The sequence below is a fragment of the Sapajus apella genome, unplaced genomic scaffold (assembly GCF_009761245.1).
Source record: "Sapajus apella isolate SASKATOON/1434 unplaced genomic scaffold, GSC_monkey_1.0 scaffold6, whole genome shotgun sequence".
Taxonomy (NCBI): domain Eukaryota; kingdom Metazoa; phylum Chordata; class Mammalia; order Primates; family Cebidae; genus Sapajus; species Sapajus apella.
Genome location: NW_022436946.1, coordinates 22,609,752 through 22,629,110, shown reverse-complemented (window position 1 = coordinate 22,629,110; position 19,359 = coordinate 22,609,752). Strand labels below are relative to the sequence as shown.

The following is a 19,359-nucleotide window of genomic DNA, read 5'->3' as shown; positions in this document are numbered from 1 at the left end:
GTGTAGAAGAGAATTAAGAAAAGTCACAGCCAGTCATGGTGGCTCACATCTGTAATCCCAGCACTTTGGGAGTCCAAGGCAAGTGGATCATGAGGTCAGGAGATCGAGACCATCAAGGCTAACATAGTGAAATCCCATCTCTACTAAAAATACAAAAACACTAGCTGGGCATGGTGGCATGTTCCTGTAGTCCCAGCTACTTGGGAGCTTGAGGCAGGAGAATCGCTTGAAACCAGGAGGCAGAGATTGCAGTGAGCTGAGATTGCGCCACTGCACGCCAGCCTGCATGACAGAGAGAGACTCTGTCCTAAAAAAAATTTTAAAAGACACATTGAAGATAGTAGGAAAGAGTCACCTCTTTCCCAATCCCAGGTAGCACAGAGCTGACAGATACAGTCTGTGTGGGGGAAGGATAGTCAGGTAAGTGGTCAGCTTTGCTGCAGACTCCAGCACCAGGACTGCCATAGTGAAATCTGGTACCAGGCTGACTCCCATGGCCCCAGGCTCTAGGCTGATACCCATGCACTGAGACTCCAAGATCACCCCAGTGCTAGTCTAACCTCCATGGCCCCATAATCTAGACCCACTCCATTCCCCATGTTGGTCCCCATAGTTTCAGGTACCAGTCTCCAGCACCAGGTTGGCCTCTCCAGCCCCAGAAACCAGGTTGACACCAGTCGATACAGGCCTCAGATCCACTCAATGCTAGGCCTGTCCCTGCAGCCCCAGGTTTCAGTGAACCTAGGTTCCAGGCCTGCTCCAACAGACCCAGGGTCCAGGCCTACCCCAGTAGACCCTGGCACCAGAACTACTCATGTGGGCCTAACCTACAGTCTAGCACCCACAAACCCAGCCTCCAGGATGGCCTCTAAAGAATCAGGCTTCAGGTCTTCCCCAGAAGCAAACCAGACTGCTAGACTAATGCTTCACTTTTGTCCCCATGGACCCAGGCACCAGACCCATCCCAGTACTAGGCTGCCCCCTGTCCTATGAACACAGGCTCCAAGCCAAACCCTATTGACCTAGATGCCTAGCACACCCACCTATCTATCTGGTCACCAGCCCTGTCTACCTGATGACTCCAGCGGCAAGCTCACCCATAAAGCCCACAGATGATCTACCCAGAGGCTTAATAGGGTGACTGTGAGCAACATTCCCGCTGAAAGCAGCCTATAAAGACAGGAATGAGTGCCTGTATTTCACTAATGCAAAGAAGATGAATAATCAGGGAAACGATACCACCAAAGGACCAAACACCAGTAAAAAACCCTAAAGAATTGAAAATCTATGAACATCCTGAAAAAGAATTTGAATAATTCTTAGAAAAGCTCAGTGACCTATAAGATAACTCAAATAGGCAGCTAAATAATATTAGGAGAACAGTACACAAAATTAGAAATATGACAAAGAGATAGAAACATAAAAAGAACTAGGAAAATTCTGAAGCTAAAAAACACAACTATTGAACTAAAGAATTCCACAGAGCTCCAACAACAAAATCGAGCAAAAAATAGGCCATTCAAAATTACCCAGGCAGAGGGAAAAAAGAAAAGAAAAAAGAGTAAAGAAAATCTATGAGACTTAAGGGTCACCATCAAGTGAGCTAATTAATGCACTATGGAAGCTCCAGAAGGGACAGAAAAAGAGAAAGGGGCAAACAAACATAATGACAGAAAACTTTCCAAATCTGAAAAGGGAACTAAACATCCAGATCCATGAAAGCCAAGAAATTCTAAATACATTAAATACAAAGAGGTTTTCACCAAGGCAGATTGCAATTAAATTTTCAAAAGTCAAAGAAAAAGAAATGCAAAAGCTCCAAGAGAAAAGCAACTTCTATAAGGCTGTTAGCAGATTTCTCGGCAGAGACCTTGCAGGCCAAGAGAGAATGGCCTGCAAGGTGCTAAAAGAAAAAAGCTGCCAATCAAGAATACTATACCTGGCAAGGCTGTCCTTCAGAAATTAAGGACAAATAAGAAGTTTCCCAGACATAAAAAAGGAGTTCTTACCCCTAGATCTGCTTTCCATGAAATGTTAAAAGGAGTTCTTCAAGTTGAAAGGGCCCTAACAAACAACACGAAAACACAGGGAAGTATAAAACTTGCTGTAAACGTAAGAATATAGTTTAATTCAGAATACTCTAATTCTGTAATGGTGATGCACAAATCACTTTTAACTCTAGTGTAAAAAGAAAAGTAATTGTAATTATAATTTGTTCATGGAAACACAATATATAAAAGTTGCAAATTGTGACACCAATAGCATAAAATGTAGGAGAAATTAAAGTATTGACTTTTGTAAGTGGTAAAAGTTAAACTGTTACAGCTTAAAATAGACGTATAATTATGATCTTTTATGTAAGTCTCATGATAACCCCAAAGAAAAATAAAATACCTAGGAATACAACTTAAAAGGGATGTGAAGGACCTCTTCAAGGAGAACTACAAACCACTGCCCAATGAAATAATGTTTTATTATAAAACATTCCATGCTCCTGGATAGGAAGAATCAATATTGTGAAAATGGCCATACTGCCTAATTTATAGATTCAATGCTATCCTTATCAGGCTACCATTGACTTTCTTCACAGAATTAGAATAAACTACTTTAAATTGCATGTGGAACCAAAAAAGAGCCACTTATAGCCAAGACAATTCTAAGCAAAAAGAGCAAAGCTGGAGGCAATATGCTACACGACTTCAAACTATACAAGAAGGCTACAGTAACCAAAGCAGATATATAGACCAATGCAACAGAATAGAGGCCTCAGAAATCATGCCACACATCTACAACCATCTGATCTTTGACAAACCTGACAAAAACAAGCAATGGGAAAAGGTTTCCCTATGTAATAAATGGTGTTGGGAAAACTGGCTAGTTATATGCAGAAAACTGAAACTGGGCCCCTTCCTTACACCTTATACAAAAATTAACTCCAGATGGATTAAAGACTTAAACGTAAGACCTAAAACCATAAAAACCCTAGAAGGAAACCTAGGCAATACTATTTAGGTCACAGGCATGGGCAAAGACTTCATGACTAAAACACCAAAAGCAATGGCAACAGAAGCCAAAATTGACAAATAGAATCTAATCAAACTAAAGAACTTCTGTACAGCAAAAGAAACTATCATCAGAGTGAATAGGCAACCTACAGAATGGGAGAAAATTTTTTCAATCTATCCATCTGACAAAGGGCTAATGTCCAGAATCTACAAGGAACTTAAACAAATATACAAGAAAAAACAATTCCATCAAAAAGTGGGTGAAGGCTATTAATAGACACTTCTCAAAAGAAGATATTTATGCAGCCAACAAACATGAAAAGAAGCTTATCATCACTGGTCATTAGAGAAATGCAAATCAAAACCACAATGAGATATCATCTCATGCCAGTTAGAATGGCAATCATTAAAAAATTAAAAAGTCAGGAAACAACAGATGCTGGAGAGGATGTGGAGAAACAGGAATGCTTTTTTTTTTTTTTTTTTTTTTTTTTTGAGACAGAGTTTCACTCATGTTACCCAGGCTGGCGTGCAATGGCGCGATCTCGGCTCACCGCAACCTCCACCTCCTGGGTTCAGGCAATTCTCCTGCCTCAGCCTCCTGAGTAGCTGGGATTATAGGCACGCACCACCATGCCCAGCTAATGTTTTGTATTTTTAGTAGAGACGGGGTTTCACCATGTTGACCAGGATGGTCTCGATCTCTTGACCTCGTGATCCACCTGCCTCGGCCTCCCAAAGTGCTGGGATTACAGGCGTGAGCCACTGCGCCCAGCAGGAATGCTTTTACACTGTTGGTGAGAATGTAAATTAGTTCAACCATTGTGGAAGACAGTGTGGCAATTCCTCAAGGATCTAGAACTAGAAATACCATTTGACCCAGCAATTCCATTACTGGGTATATACCCAAAGGATTATAAATCATTCTGTTGTAAAGACACATGTGAACATATATTTATTGCTGCACTGTTCACAATAGCAAAGACTTGGAACCAACCCAAATGCCCATCAATGATCGACTGGATAAAGAAAACGTGGCACATATACACCACGGAATACTATGCAGCTATAAAAATGGATGAGTTCATGTCCTTTGCAGAAACGTAGATGAAGCTGGAAACCATCATTCTCAGCAGACTAACACAGGAACAGAAAACCAAACACCACATGTTCTTACTCTTAAGTGGGTGTTGAACAATGAGAACACATGGACACAAGGAAGGGAACACCACACACCAGGGCCTGTTATGGGGTTGCGGGGGTAGGGGAGGGATAGCATTAGGAGAATTACCTAATGTAGATGATGGGTTCATGGGTGCAGCAAAACCACCATGGCACATGTATACCTATGTAACCAACTTAACATTCTGCACATGTATGCCAGAACTTAAGTATAATTTAAAAAAAAGAAAAAAGGAAGATCTTGAACAACCTGTCTTGATACCACATGGAACTAGAAAAAGAAGAGGCTAAGCCTAAAGTTACAGGAGAAAGGAAACAATAAAGATCAAAGCAGAAATAAAGGAAATGGAGATAATAAACACAATAGAAAAGTCAAAGAAACAATTGGTTTTTTGAAAAGATAAGCAAAAATTGACAAACCTTTAGCTAAAGTAAGAAAAAATGAGAGAAGACTCAAAATTATGTGAAAAAAAAAGCATAACTGATACAGAAATATAAAGAATCCTAAGAGACTACTATAAACAATTATGCAACAATATATTGGGTAACCTGGAAGAAATAGATAAATTCTTAGAAATATACAAATCTACCAAGATTAAATCATGAAGAAAGAGAACATTTGGACAGAACAATAATGAATGAGAGATTGAATTTATAATCAAAAAGCTACCAACAAAGAAAAACCCAGGACAAGATGGCTTCACTTGTTAATTCTACCAAACATTTAAAGAAGAATTAATGGTAATTTCTCTTATTCTTTAAAAAAATTAACGAGAAGACAAGACTTCCAAACTCATTTTATGAGGATTACATTGATACAAAAGCCAGGGAAGGAAGAAAAGTATAAGCCAATGTTCCTGATATTGTCTCAACAAATTAGGTATGGAAGGTGTCTTGATTTGTTTTCTCATGCTTGTAGCAGAAACTGAAACTGCATAATTTATGAAGAAAAGAAATTTATTTCTCACAGTTACGGAGGCTGAGAAGTCCAAGGTCAGGGGATTGTATCTGGTTAGTGTCTTCTTGCTGATAGTAACTCTGTAGAGTCATTAACCAACACAGGACATCACATGATAAGGTGCTGAAGATGCTAGCTCAGGTCTCTCTTCCTTTTCTTATGAAGCCACCAATCCTACTCCCATGATAATCCATTGATCCATTAATTTATAAATGGATTAGTCTACTCATGAGGTCTTTGCCCTACCTCTTAGTACTTCCACAGTGAGGATTAAATTTCATCATGAGTTTTGGAAGGAAAAAATATTCAACCATAGCAGAAGGAGTGTATCTCAACATAATAAAGACCATATGTGACAAGTTCACAGCTAATATGTCATATTAAATAGTGAAAAACTGATCATTTTTCTTCTAAGATCAGGAACAAGATAAGGATGCCTACTCTTGCCCTTTCTATTCAATATAATACAGGAAGTCTTAGCCACAGCAATTGGGCGGGGAGGAAGACAAGCAGATTGGAAGGGAAGATGTAAAATTGTCCCTTTGCAGATAACATAATCTTATATATAGAAAACCCTAATAACTCCATGAAATAACTGTTAGAACTAGCACACAAATTCAATCAAGTTACAGGATAAAAATTAACATGCAAAAATCAGCTGCATTTTTATACACTAACGATGAGCTAGCAGCAAAAAGAAATTAACAACACATCCCATTTGCAATAGCATCAGAAAGAATAAAATACTTAGGAATAAGTTTAACCAAGGAGATTAAAGATCTATACACTGAAAACTATAAAACATTGATGGAGGATGTTGAACAAGACACAAATAATGGAAACATATTTCATTTTCATGGATTGGCGATCTATTGCTATTGTTAAAATATTCATACTACCCAGGGTAATCTGGAGATTCAATACAATTCATATCAAAGTTCCAATGGCATTTTTTCACAGAAATAGAAAAAGCAATTCTAAAATTTGTATGGAAAAAACACAAAACCTCAAATAGCTGAAACAATCATAAGCAAAAAGAAATAAAGCAAGAGGCAGCACACTACTTTATTTCAGAATGTATTACAAAGCTAACATAATCAAAACAGCATGATGCTGATATAATAATGCTCATGTAAACCAATAGAACAGAATTGAGAGCCCAGAAATAAATCTACACATTTACAGTCAATTGGTCTTTGATAAAGATACGAAAAAGACACACTGGGGAAGGAGCACTCTTTAATAAATGGTGTTGGGACAACTAGATAACCACGTACAGAAAATAAAATTGGACCCTTTTCTCATACCGTATCCAAAAATCAACTTAAAATGGATGAAATACTTAAAAGTAAGACACAAAACTATAAAACTATGGGAAAAATAGAAAAAGTGTTCTTGATATGGGTGTGGGCTGTGGTTTTTTAAAAAATATGACCCCAAAACAGGCAACAAAAGCAAAAGTAGACAGGTGAGACTGCATCAAAATGAAAAGCATCTATCTGAACAATAAAGGCTCACTAGAGTGAATAGAACAGTTGTGGAATGGGAGACAATAGTTTGCAAATCATACATCTCATAAGGGCTTAATATTCTAGTATATCGAACCTCGTCACTGCTGCCGCTACCACCACCCAAAAACTGCTGAGCCCCCATCCATCCACAGCCACCACACCACTCTGGAAACAACATCCAGTCATGGATAAAAATGACTTGGTACAGAAGCCCAAACTGGCCGAACAGGCTGAGTGTTACGATGACACGGCAGCCTGCATTAAGTCTGTAACTGAGCAAGCAGCTGAATTATCCAATGAGGAGAGAAACCTTCTCCAGTTGCTTATAAAAATGTAGGAGCCTGTAGTTCATCTTGGAGGGTTGTCTCAAGTATTGAACAAAAGATGGAAGGTGCTGAGAAAAAAAAAACAGCAGATGGTTCAAGAACACAGAGAAAGCTGAGACGGAGCTAAGAGATACCTGCAATGATGTCCTGTCTCTTGGAAAAGTTCTTGATCCCCAATGCTTCACAAGCAGAGAGCAAAGTCTTCTATCTGAAAATGAAAGGAAATTACTACCATTATATGGCTGAGGTTGCTGCTAGTGATGACAAGAAATGGTGTGTGGATCAGTCACAACAAGCATACCAAGAAGCTTTTGAAATCAGCAAAGAGGAAATGCAACCAACACATCCTATTAGACTGGGTCTGGTCCTTAACCTCTCTGTGTTCTAGTATGAGATTCTGAACTCCCCAGAGAAAGCCTGCTCTCTTGCAAAAACAACTTTTGATGAAGCCATTACTGAACTTGATAGATTAAGTGAAGAGTCATACAAAGACAGCACATTAATAATGCAATTACTGAGAGACAACTTGACATTGTGGACATTGGATATCCAAGGAGACTAAGCTGAAGCAGGAGAAGGGGGGAAAATTAACTGCCTTCCAACTTTTTTCTGCCTCATTCTAAAATTTACACAGTAGACCATTTGTTATCCATGCTGTACCACAAATAGTTGTTTGTTTACAATTTATGACAGGTTTAAGTTACTTCTATTTGAATTTCTATATTTTCCATGTGGTTGTTATGTTTAATATTAGGGGGAGTAGAGCCAGTTAACATCTAGGGAGTTATCTGTTTTCATCTTGAAGTGGCCAATATGGGGATGTGGAATTTTTATATAAGTTATAAATGTTTGGCACAGTGCTTTTGGTACATTGTAGCTTCACAAAGGCCAGTGTTAAAACTGTTTCCATGTCTGAGCAAAGAAAACCGCCTACATATTGATTTGTCTGGTGGGGAATAAAAGGAATCATTGGTTACAGTCAGAGGTGTAGTAGGATATGTAAGGTACTTTCAGGTTTGGAGCACTTACAAGACTGTGGTAGAAACAGATATCCCATGGATACCATGTGTTAAACCATGTATAGTTGTGGAATATTCAATCTCAATGTGCACACCTTTGACTACACCTGCAGAAGTGTTCTTTTAGACAAAGTTGTGATCCATTTTACTCCGGATAAGGGCAGAAACAGTTTACATTCCATTGTTTGTAAAGTTACATGCTTTTAGCTTTCATTATTTTTGCTACAATCATTTTATTTGTATTTAAATGTTTTAGACAAGCTAAGAACATATGTAAAAGTAAAGATATAGTAAAAATAAATCACCTGATAGTCCTTACTTCGTGTATATCAAGTACAGAAATAAAACAAACAAAAAAACCATGTATTTTACTTAAAAAATTTTTTTTTGCTTTTGTAATTTTTTTTTTTTTGGTACTTGCCTAACATGCATGTGCTGTAAAAATAGTTAACAGAGAAATAACTCGAGATGATAGCTAGCTTTGTTTAATGGCTTATGAAATTTTCATAAATAATCCAAGCATAATCATTAAGAGCATATGTATTAAGTTCACATAAGTGGAATAAAATTTCTATGAATGGACTTTTCAACTACTTTCTCTACATCTTTTCATGTAACTTAGTCTTTGTTCTGAAACTTCTCTAAAGGAAATTGTACATTTTTTGAAATTTATTCCTTATCCCTCTTGGCAGCTAATGGGCTTTCACCAAGTTTAAACATAAAGTTTAACATAACAAAAATACTACTAATATAACTACTGTTTCCAACCATGTTCTACGATCCCATCTCCTCCTCCCCACCCTGAAAAAAATGAGTTCCTACTTTTTCTGGGAGAGGAGAAGATTGATTGGGAAAAAAGTAATATGTTCCATTTAAATTCTGGCATATGGCATTTTCTAACTTAGGAAGCCACCATGTTCTTGGCTCATCATGACATTGGGTAGCATTAACTGTAAGTTTTATGCTTCCAAATCACTTTGGTTTTTAATAATTTCTTGATATTCTTATAGGCTACCTTTGATTTTGATCCTTTATTCTTTCTGTCAGTTGGCACAAGATTACCTACCTTTTTTAGCCTTCTGCCTTGTCACCAATCATTCCTACTTGGTGGCCATGTACTTGGAAAAAGGCCACATGATCTTTCTGGATCCACACAAATGTCTAAGATACCCTGCTTCCTTTGCTTGCATCCCACAAACTATTTCCCTCATCCTATTTACTGCAGCAAATCTCTCCTTAGTTTATGATATTGTGTTTATTTCCCTTTAAAACTCTACCTATCCTGAATGGTCTGTCATTGTCTGCCTTTCAAATTCTTCCTCTTTCTCTTCCTCTATTCTCTAAATAATGATCGGGCTAAGTTATACCCAACGCTCATTTTACAAAACATTTCTTCAGTACTTTGTAGAAAACACCAAATAAAAATGCCATTTTAAAAAAGGTATTTTTTTTCTGCACCTCTTTGGAATGTAAGTTTCTTTTCTACACCTTTTTAGAAAGTAAGCTCCTTAAGAGCAGGGACAATGTTTTCTGTATGTTCTACTGTGCCTAGTACACTGTAAATGCTCAATAAATACTGATGATAGGAGGCATCGTTTGATGATAAGGGTGAGAAACTGAAATCCCTTCCCCCCCAAAAAATTCTAGTATATAAGGAAATCAAATAATAGCAAGAAAGCAGTAACCTGATTGTAAAATAAGCTAAGATCTTGAAAAGACATTTCTCTAAAGAAAACATACAAATGGCCAACATGTATATGGAAAAATGCTCAACATTTGCTATTTATCAGTGAAATGAAAATCAAAACCACAAGAAACTATCATCCCATACCTGTTAGAATGGCTATCATCAAAAACACAAAAAATAACAAGTATTGGCAAACATGTGGAGAAAAGGAAACCCTTATACACTGTTGTTGGGAATATAAATTAGAACAGCCATATGAAAAACAATATATGGAAGTTCATGAAAAAAATAAAAATAGAATGATCATCTGAGCCAGCATCTTCTGAGTTTTAAAAGCCTGTAGTATACATACAAAAGGAAATAAAATTTATTTTCTTTATGCAAAGGAAATAAAATCATTATGTCAAAGAGATATGTGCACCTTCATGTGCATTGTAGCATCATTCACAATAACTAAGATATGGAATCAACCTAAGTGTCCATTGAGGGATGAATGGCTAAAGAAAATGTGATATATATGTGCAATAGAATACTCTTTAGGCTTAAGTGATAAGAAAATCCTATTATTTTCAACAACATGAAGGAACTTGGCAACTTTATGCTCAGTGAAATAATCCTGGCGGAGAAAATAGTGTATAATATCGCTTACATGTAGAATCCAAAAAAGTTCAACTTATAGAAGCAGAGTGTAAAATAGTAGTTGCCAGGGGTTGGGGTAGGGGTGAGGTGGAAGAAAATGTAAAGATATTCGTCTAAAGATGCAATGTTTCAATTAGGATGAATAAGTTCTGGAGATCTATTGTACAGCAGGGTGACCATAGTTAATAATGTATTGCATACTTGAAAATTGCTAAGAGAGTAGATTTTAAATGTTGTCACCACAAAAAAAATAAATATATGAGGTGCTAAATAAGTTGATTACTTTGATTTAATAATTTCATAATGTATACATATATTAAAACATCACATTGTACACCATAAATATATATAATTTTTGACAACTATAGCTTAAGAAGCCGGGGAGAAAAAAGCCAAGCAATGAAATGAATGAAAACAAAAACCCAGGGCAAAAAAATTATGGGATAAGGCTAAAACAATGCTTAAAGGGGGAATTTATAGCTGTAAATATCTATAAAAGAAAAGAAAAAATCTTCAATCAATAATAAGACCTCCAATTTTAAGACACTGAAAACAACAGTAAACTAAATCTAAAACAAGCAGAAGAAAGGAAATAAATAAGGTTAGGATATGATAAGCGTTTGGCTACATGTTCCCACTAAAATTTCATCTTGAATTGTAATCACCACATGTCAAGAGAGGGACCTGATTGGAGGTGATTGGATCATGGAGGTGGTTTCTCCCATGCTGTTCTTGTGATCATGACGAGTTCTCACAAGATCTGATGATTTAAAAAGTGACAGTTTCTTCTGCACTGGCCAGGTCTCTCCTGCCACGTTGTGAAGAAGGTGCCTGCTTCCCCTTCACCTTTCTCAGTGATCATAAGTTTCCTGAGGCCTCCAAAGCCATACAGAACTGTGAGTCAATTAAACCTCTTTTTCTTTATAAATTACCCAGTCTCAGGTAATATCTTTATAGCAGTGTGAAAATGGACTAATACAGAGAATGGGTACCATGTTGAAGTGACTTTAGAACTTGGTAACAGGCAGAGGTTGGAATAGTTTGGAGGGCTCAGAAGAAGCCAGAAAGATGCAGCAAAGTTTGAAACTTCTTTGAGACTTGTTAAATGGTTTTGACGAAATGCTGACAGTGATATAGACAATAAAGTCCAGGCTGACGTGGTTTTGTTACTGGAAAGGGGTCCTGATCCAGACCCCAAGAGAGGGTTCTTGGATCTTGCGCAAGCAAGAATTCAGGGTTAGTCCACAGAGCAAGGTAAAAACACTTTTTTAAAAAAAAAATTTTATTTTTTTTCAGACAGTCTTTCACTGTCACCTGGGTGAGAGTGCAATGGCATAATCTCAGCTCACGGCAACTTCCACCTCCCTAGTTCACTCAATTCTCCACCTCAGCCTCCTGAGTAGCTGGGATTATAGGCGCACGCCGCCATGCCTGGCTAATTTTTTGTATTTTTAATAGAGACAGGATTTCACTATGTTGGCCAGGCTGGTTTCAAACTCCTGACCTCGTGATCCGCCTGCCTAGGCCTCCCAAAGTACTGGGATTACAGGTGTGAGCCACTGCACCTGGCCAAAAACACCTTTATTAAGAAAGTAAATTGGTGAAAGGACAGCTACTCCATAGACAGAGTAGGATATTCCTGAAAGTAAGAGGAGGAACACTTCCACCGTAGGTACAATGCTTGTATATATATACAAGATAAAATTAGCTCTTGGAGAGATGTGCTTTGCCACAAGGGTTTGTGATAAAGAATTAATTTTCCTTATTACTATATTTTGCAAGAATCAATATTATTATCTTTAAAGCAAAATTAGGAATGCCTTAGTTCTCCAGATATCAGGATATCTGGACACTCTCAAGTCTGGTTCTGTTTCAGTAAATGTCATAAATTTGTTCCCTTAACCATAAATATCTAGAGGCTAAGAATGAGTAATTTTCTGGAGATCCAGCCAGCAAGTCTCAACCTCATTTTCCTCGCCCTCACTCAAAATGGAGTCACTTTGCTCAAAAGCCTCTGACAGTTTTAGATGGAGACGAGGAACTTTTTGGGAAATGGCGCAAAGGTCACTTATGCTATGCTTTAGCAAACATACAGGCAGCATTTTGCCCCTGCCCTAGAGATCTGTGGAACTTTGAAATTGAGAGAGATTAGTTAGAGTATCTGGCAGAAGAAATTTCTAAGCACCAAAGCATTCAAGAGGTGGCCTGGCTGATTCTGAAAGCATTCGGCTATATGCACTAACAAAGAGATGATTCGAAATTGGAACTTATGTTTAAAAGGGAAGAAGAGGTTTCTTCCGCAGGATAGGGTTTGTTAAAATTGTTAAGAAAAAGGGCTATTTTGGGCCGGGCGCGGTGGCTCAAGCCTGTAATCCCAGCACTTTGGGAGGCCGAGGCGGGTGGATCACGAGGTCAAGAGATCGAGACCATCCTGGTCAACAAGGTGAAACCCCATCTCTACTAAAAAAATACAAAAATTAGCTGGGCATGATGGTGTATGCCTGTAGTCCCTGCTACTCGGGAGGCTGAGGCCGGAGAATTGCTTGAACCCAGGAGGAGGAGGTTGCGGTGAGCCGAGATCGCACCATTGCACTCCAGCCTGGGCAACAACAGCAAAAACTCCGTCTAAAAAAAAAAAAAGAAAAAGGGCTATTTTAAGAGATACTAAGTGAAATTTAGAAGACGATGAGAGGGTAAAACTGATTACTAGGCCAGGCATGGTGGGCCACACCTGTAATCTCAGCACTTTGAGAGGCCAAGGCGGGCGGATCACCTGAGGTCAGGAGTTCAAGACCAGCCTGGCCAACATGGTGAAACACTGTCTTTAAAAAAAAACAACAACTGATTACTATGCTTGCAAATGCTTGGTGATACAAGATAAAAATAAATACAACACACCCAAATGCAGGATGATAGTTGTGTAACAAACAGAGATGTCATTTGTAAGATTGCTTATGGCCATATAGAGGGGGATATGATAGTCTGTGCCACATATGCACATACAAACTGCCAAAATATGGTGTGAACATTGGCCTGACAAATTATGCTGCAGCATACTGCATTGGCCTGCTGCCCTGAAGCCTTCTCAATAGGCTTGGCATGGACAAGATCTAGAAGGCCAAGTGGAGGTGACTGGTGATGAATACAATGTGGAAAGCATTGATAGTCAGCCAGGTGCCTTTACCTGCTATTTCGATGTGGGCCTTGCCAGAACTACCACTGGCAATAAAGTTTTTGGCACCCTGAAGGGAGCTGTGGATGGAGTCTTGTCTATTCCTTATAGTACCATATTATTTCCTGGTTATGATTCTGAAAGCAAGGAACTTAAAGCAGAAGCACACCGGAAGCACATCATGGGCCAGAATGTTGCAGATAACATGCACCACTTAATGGAAGAAGATGGAGATGCTTACAAGAAACAGTTCTCTCAATTCATAAAGAAAATTCCCTAATTTAGAAGATTTAAAGGAGAATTATTTCACCCCTGCATAGTGTCATCTTCCATGTGGTGTGGCTGGCCTCATGTCTAATGAACCTCTTTCTTGATTGCAATGCCATGGTCTTTCTTTGTGCAGGAGGCAGGAAGAATCCCTTGGGCAATTACATTAGTATTTCATATAAGATGGGATCACTAACAATTAATTCTGTCAGTTTTTGTTTGTCTGGGATTGTCCTTGTTTCAGCTTCATTGTGCTGCTTTTAAAATGTTCTTATTTTCTTTCTTTTTTTTTTTTTGAGACAGAGTTTCACTCATGTTACCCAGGCTGGAGTGCAATGGTGTGATCTCAGCTCACCACAACCTCCGCCTCCTGGGTTCAGGCAATTCTCCTGCCTCAGCCTCCTGAGTAGCTGGGATTACAGGCACGCACCACCATGCCCAGGTAATTTTTTGTATTTTTAGTAGAGACAGGGTTTCACCATGTTGACCAGGATGGTCTCGATCTCTTGACCTCGTGATCCACCCGCCTCGGCCTCCCAAAGTGCTAGGATTACAGGCTTGAGCCAAGGCACCCGGCCAAAATGTTCTTATTTTCTTTAGCTTTCAACACTTTGACTATTATGTTTCTCTGCATAGTGCTCCGTGTTTTTCCTACTCGGAGCTTGTTAAATCTCTTGGATATATACATCGTTTTTCCTCAGATTTGGGAAACTTTGGTTATTATTTCTTTGAATAGTTTTTTTCCTTCTGAATTTCTCTACTCTTCTTCTAGTAATCCCATTATATGAATGTTGGTGAGTTGATTAGTGTCACACATTCCTCAGAGACTCTTTGTATTTTTCTTTATTCTTTTTTTTTTTGAGACGGAGTTTCACTCACGTTACCCAGGCTGGAGTGCAATGGCGCCATCTCGGCTCACCGCAACCTCCGCCTCCTGGGTTCAGGCAATTCTCCTGCCTCAGCCTCCTGAGTAGCTGGGATTACAGGCATGTGCCACCATGCCCAGCTAATTTTTTGTAGTTTTTAGTAGAGACGGGGTTTCATCATGTTGACCAGGATGGTCTCGATCTCTTGACCTCGTGATCCACCCGCCTCGGCCTCCCAAAGTGCTGGGATTACAGGCTTGAGCCACCGTGCCCGGCCTTTTTCTTCTTTTGTTCTTTCTGCTTTTTGAATATTATTCTCTGTTAGCCTGTCTTCATGCTTCATGTTTGCTTATTTCTTCTTCTGCCAGTTCAAATCTGTGGTTGAACCTTATAGTGATTTTTAAATTTTGATTACACTACTTTCAACTTCAGAATTTCTATTTGGTCCTTTTTTTTTTTTTTTCAAGACAGTTTTGCTCTTGTTTCCCAGGCTAGAGTGCCATGGCTTGATCTTGGCTCACTGCAATCTCTGCCTCACGAAGGGTTCAAGTGATTCTCCTGCCTCAGCCACCTGAGTAGCTGGGATTACAAGCATGTGCCACTACACCCAGCTAATTTTGTACTTCTAGTAGAGACGGGGTTTAAAGTTTTTGTCTGCTATGGTCAAAGTCTGGACCCCCTCAAAGGAAGTTTCTATTGCCTGCTTGATTTTTTTCCCTTTTTTTCCCCCTGTGTGTGTGTGTGTGTGTGTGTGTGTGTTTGTGTCTGTGTGTGGGTCACACATTTTTGTTGCTTTCCATGTCTCTTTTCCTTTCTGAAAACTAGACATTTAAATAATATATTGCAGCAATTGTGGATATAACTGTCCTACATTCCACGGTGCTTGTTATTATTTGCCTGTTTTATTGTGTAGCTTCTGATGGTTCTACATAAGCGGGAAGCCTTTGATGTTGCTCAGAGGGTACAACCTTGGGCATAGGAACATTCACCTGAGATGAGAGCAGCTTTAGCAGTGCTCTCTTTGACTCTCTCTTTCCTTCATCACACCCAGATGTTAGCCTTCTTTAATTGGTGGCTGATTGCCTTTTTATAGTTAAGGTGCCTTTGGGCATAAATTGTTCCATATTTTGACACAGTTAACTATTGGCCTCATTTTAGAGGTCCTTTCTGTATCGCTTCCATCATTTGTTCTCTTTAGCAAACTTGTTGGCCAACTTTTTAAATTGCTGCATTCACCATCTTTCAACACCTCGGTTTAAAGAACACCCTTAGGCTTGAACTTTCTTACACTTGGTTCAGATAAAACTAGTTCCCTTTGTGGAGAAATGTGAAACTGTTCTGAAGGCCTACTTATTTTCCTGACAGAAAAATCTCTGAGCCATGGGGCTTAAGGTAACGACTTTGCTATGAATGACACCCTTCCTTTAAAAAGAGAGTTCGGGATGGAGGCAGCACCATCTGGTTGCCTGGCTTTCCTCACAAAAGTGGAAGCTCCACCCTACTAATGAGCTGTGATGAAAGCATTAGGGTTCAGGTCTTCTCAGCCAACCACACCTATGATAGAGATTCTGCACTAAGCAGGGGCTGGATGGAAGAAGGGAGCCTCTGACCTCATACGGCGGATAAATTTTGCCTCTGTGAAACACAGCTGGAGTATTTGAAAAATGTTGGAAATTGGCCAGGTGTGGTGGCTCATGCCTATAATCCTAGCACTTTGGGAGGCCAAGGCAGGTGGATCAAGAGGTCAGGAGTTCAAAACTCAGCCTGACCAAGATTTTGAAAGCCCATCTCTACTAGAAATGCAAAATACAGGTGTGGTGGCAGGTGCCTGTAATCCCAGCTACTCAGGAGTCTGAGGCAGGAGAATGGCTTTAACCTGGGGGCCAGAGGTTAGATTGAGCTGAGATTGCAACCAACACTGCACTCTAGCCTAGGCAGCAGAGTGAGACTCCATCTCAAAAAAAAAAAAAAAAAAAAAAAAAAGGAAAAGAAAAGAAAAATGCTGGAAATCTACCCCTTCCCTGACAGCTATGGCAAGAAGGAACCCTGTCCTTAGCTGCTTGTCTGGAGTGAAATTTCTCTCATGCTGAGTTGGAAGAAGGAAAAGAGGGAGCAGGTTGTCATTCAAATGATCCAGATTCCCAGATTCTCAGTGTTCTTACTGAGTTTTAGTAGATTTTCTCGTGTCCTTTTTGTTTGTTTTTTTTTTGAGACAGGATCTCACTCTGTTGTCCAGGCTGGATTGCAGTGTCATCCTCTTGCCTCAGCCTTCCAAGTAGCTAGGATTACAGGTGCACACCACTATATGCAGCTTTTTTTTTTTTTTTTTTTTTTTTTTGAGACAGTCTAGCTCTGTCTCCCAGGCTGGAGGGCAGTGTCACAATCTCTGCTCCCTGCAACCTCCGCCTCCCAGGTTCAAGCAATTCCTCTGCCTCAGCCTCCTGAGTAGCTTAGATTACAGGCACATACCATCACACTTGGCTAAGTTTTTTTGTATTTTTAGTAGTGAGGATGGAGACCCTTAATCCTCTTCAACCTTCTACATTGCATCTCAAAAGGAGAAGTTAGAAGTCAGTCAGAGGAGGGACCAGTTGGAGCTGCCAGCCAGGTTAAGGATAAGACCCCTACTGCTAACCACAATCTTATCTATAGATCACGGATATGGCATGGAGGAATCTTTCCAGAAGGCATTGTTTTCACTTAAACGCAATGAAACCCCCACCTAAGTCACGTATCCCACATCTACTTCATGGAGCAAGACACTTTCACATGTAATTACTAGAGTTGTAAGCCCAGGACCCTTGCACATGTAATTTCTAGAGTTGTAAGCCTTTGAAAGGACAAGGATATTCTTTGTTGGGGAGCTCAGCTGTTAGGCATCTATGCCGCCACAGGTTCTGGACAAATAAATCACCACTCCCTTCCCAGTTCAGTGTTAGAGAGGTTTGTTTTGCAACCTTTCCTGCTTCAGTAGAGGTGGGGGTTTCACCATATTGGCCAGGCTGGTCTTGAACTCCCAGCCTCATGATCTGCCCACCTCAGCCTCCCAAAGTGCTAGGGTTACAAGTGTGAGCCACTGAGACCAGCCTAGCTTTTTAATTTAATCAAATTTTAATTATGTAAGGTTTTCTGGTTTTGATTTTAAGTTTTCTTTCTTTTTCTTTTCTTTCCCTTCTTCCTTTCTTCTTTTTTTCTTTTTTTTTTTTTTTTTTTTTTTTTAAGAAAAAGGGTTCCACTCTCATCCAGGCTGAAGTGCAGTGCCAATGAATATGGCTCAATGTAGCCCCAAACTCCTTGGCTCAAGCGATTTTCCCACGTCAGCCTCCCAAGTAGCTGAGACTATAGGTATACGCCACTACATCTGGCTAAATTTTTTTTTTTAAATGTAGAGATGAGGTCTGGCTGTTTTGCCCAGGGTGGTCTTGAACTCACCACAAGTGATCCTGTTTTGTCCTCCCAAAGCCCTGGTATTACAGGTGTGAGCCACCATGCATTGCCTAAATTTTCTTGAATAAATATTTATTGTGTGCATGTATGCCTATTTCCATATATGTCAAATGGCTATGGTTTTATAAAAATATATGTTTTAATTGTGCTTATTTGACTGGGCAGTAGGCCTTCTTCTGCCATCCCAGCAGTGGACTGCTGAAATTTGTTACTTTTTAGAAAGTCGCTTTAATTAAGGGGGAAAAGAACAGTACAAAAGATTAAGGTCTCAAAGGATAGCAATAAAGTGAAGGCAAGGGCTATAGACTATTTGATTAAATATTTTGATGCAAGGTGTGGAAGGAAAATACATATTGGAGACCCCAAATCACTAAGCCAAAGGGAAAAGTCTAGCTGAGAACCCTTGCCTACCATTTTATTCGTAAGTATGATACCTACAAAAATTAAAAACAAAACAAAACGACATACCTCCCTCATCTGCTAACAAGGGGATTCTTTGTGGATCACAAGATCTTTACCCTAAAACAGTTCTGTTGAATATTTCCCTGGCAATGTAAATTGATAGCTAATCTTCAGAGGTGGGGGCAAAGGACAGACAGAACTCAAATTCATCCCTCTGCTCACCTGAGACATATGCATATCTGATTGCTTCCTCTGCCCTATTGTTTATGTAAAAATCTAGATTCCCTGAGTCAGACTAAGGCATAAGTACCTATTCCTCTACCACCCCCTCCCCACATGTACATTGTGTATTCAATGTAAGGCTGATCAAAGTCTCCAAAAGAATGCAATCTTTTGTCTTTTATCTACCTATCACCTGAAACATGCCACAACCCACACCCTCCCACTTCAAGTTGTCCTGCCTTTCCAGACCAAAGCAATGTACATCTTACATAAATTGATTGATGTCTCATGTCCTAAAATGTATTGTGGAAGGAAAATATCTCGGGTCCCCAAAATCACTAAGGAAAACTCAGGCTGGAAATTGCTTAGACAAACCTGCCTGCCATTCTATTCAAAGCTACCCCTCTGTTCACTGAGATAGATGCATATCTGATTGCCTCCTTTGGAAAGGCTAATCAGAAACTCAAAAGAATGTAAGAATGTTTGTGTATCACCTATCTGTGACCTGGAAGCTCTCTCCCCTCTTTGAGTCTTCCTCCTTTGCTTCAAGTTGTGCCATCTTTCCAGACCAAACCAATTTGTACTTCTTACATATATTGATTGATGTCTCATGTCTCCCTAAAATGTATACAACCAAGCTGTGCCCTGACCACCTT

General features: G+C 39.4%; 2 pseudogenes; both read left to right on the top strand.

Moving 5' to 3' along the window:
• Window positions 1-6,811: 6,811 nt before the first annotated feature.
• Window positions 6,812-7,558, top strand: LOC116549328 (annotated as a pseudogene).
• Window positions 7,559-13,186: 5,628 nt separating this feature from the next.
• On the top strand, window positions 13,187-14,036 carry LOC116549036 (annotated as a pseudogene).
• Window positions 14,037-19,359: the final 5,323 nt, after the last annotated feature.